Genomic DNA, 2271 nt, shown 5'->3' with positions numbered 1-2271 from the left:
TGGGGTTGCTTTCCTCATGTACAACTCTTTGCAACCCTGTGGAATGTGGCTTGCCATGTTTCTCTGTCAGAGGAGTTCTCCAGGCACGAATACTAGAGAATATTGGCCAATCAGTTCAGTTCAGTTCAGTTGCTCAGTCGTGTCCGACATTTTGCAACCCCACGAATCACACCACACCAGGCCTCCCTGTCCATCACCAACTCCCGGAGTTTACTCAAACTCATGTCCATCAAGTTGGTGATGCCATCCAGCCATCTCACCCTCTGTCATCCCCTTCTCCTCCTGCCCCCAATCCCTCCCAGCATCAGGGTCTTTTCCAATGAGTCAACTCTTCGCATGAGGTGGCCAAAGTATTGGAGTTTCAGCTTCAACATCAGTCCTTCCAATGAACACCCAGAACTGATCTCCTTTAGGATGGACTGGTTGGATCTCCTTGCAGTTCAAGGGTCTCTCAAGAGTCTTCTTCAACACCACAGTTCAAAAGCATCAATTCTTCGGTGCTCCACTTTCTTCACAGTCCAACTCTCACATACATACATGACCACTGGAAAAACAATAGCCTTGACTAGACGGACCTTTGTTGGCAAAGTAATATCTCTGCTTTTTAATATGCTATCTAGGTTGGTCATAACTTTCCTTCCAAGGAGTAAGTGTCTTTTAATTTCATGGCTGCAATCACTATCTGCAGTGATCTTGAAGCCCCAAAAAATAAAGTCTGACACTGCTTCCACTGTTTCCCCATCTATTTGCCATGAAGTGATGGGACCAGATGCCATGCATGATCTTAATTTTCCAAATGTTGAGCTTTAAACCAACTTTTTCACTCTCCTCTTTCACTTTCATCAAGAGGCTTTTTAGTTCTTTTTCACTTGTTGCCATAAAAGTGTTGTCATCTGCATATCTGAGGTTATTGATATTTCTCCCAGCAATCTTGATTCCAGCTTGTGCTTCTCCCATCCCAGCATTTCTTATGATGTACTCTGCATATAAGTTAAACAAGCAGAGTGACAATAAACAACCTTGACATACTCTTTTTCCTATTTGGAACCAGTCTGTTGGTCCATGTCCAGTTCTAACTGTTGCTTTCTGACCTGCATATAGGTTTCTCAAGAGGCAGGTCAGGTGGTCTGGTATTCTCATCTCTTGAAGAATTTTCCACAGTTTATTTATTTCCACAGTCAAAGGCTTTGGCATAGTCAATATAGCAGAAATTGATGTTTTTCCGTAACTCTCTTGCTTTTTCAATGATTCAGTGGATGTCGGCAATTTGATCTCTGGTTCCTCTGCCTTTTCTAAAACCAGCTTGAACATCTGGAATTTCATGGTTCATGTATTGCTGAGGCCTTGCTTGGAGAATTTTGAGCATTTATTTACTAGTGTGTGAGATGAGTGCAATTGTGTGGTAGTTTGAACATTCTTTGGGATTGCCTTTTTTGGGGGGGATTGGAATGAATATTTTTCTAGAGCACTATATTTCCAGCTGCCCTAGCCACCAACTCCCTTGAGTACCTGGTACTGCCAGAACCCCAGTGACCCAAGCGGTTTCATCATCTCCACACGTGGCCCTATCTGGGACAGACCTAAGTCCTCCAGGGCAGCCTTAGGAGCAAATCCCAGTGGACGACCCACATGCAAAGATGGAGATAAAACCACAATTGAAACCCAGGGGCAGTATGGCAAAGGAAGAAGACCCAAAACCTTCCCACCAGTTGTACAAGCTGCAGATTAAATCCCCATGGTCAACTAGATAGTCTGTGTCTATGGACTATATAAAAGCACATTGAGAGCTCCCACAAAAGAAAATGTACTAGTTCTGATAGCTGTGGACGTTTCAGGCAAGAACACACAGGAGTAGGACCAGATTAGAATCTGAGCTGCCACCACAGAAGGTCCAGAGAGGGCATCCTAGGGAGGTGAGATGGACTGTGCCTTCCAACGAGGGAAAGAATCTTCCTTGACAGCAGTGACTCAAGAAAAACACTTATTATTCTTATGTTTTGACTTGTTCTGTAGTTTCTTTTGGATTTTTTTCTTGTTCCACCCCCACCCCCACTGCTGTAATTGCCAGTTTTATTGGCAGTATGCAATCCAATTAAGCTTTTTCTGTTTTTCTTTCTTCTTCAAACACACTGTTTATTGTTGTTATAAACCTCTGCCTCTACGTTGGTCTTTTGCAGTTCTGTGGAGTTTTCCTTTTTCTTTTTTCTATTATTTCTCCACTTCCTTTTTTTTTTTTTTTTTTTTTTTTTTTTTTTTTTTTTTTTTTTTTTT

The sequence above is a fragment of the Cervus canadensis genome, chromosome X (assembly GCF_019320065.1).
Source record: "Cervus canadensis isolate Bull #8, Minnesota chromosome X, ASM1932006v1, whole genome shotgun sequence".
In the NCBI taxonomy this organism is placed as follows: Eukaryota; Metazoa; Chordata; class Mammalia; order Artiodactyla; family Cervidae; genus Cervus; species Cervus canadensis.
This window is presented reverse-complemented; position numbering follows the sequence as displayed.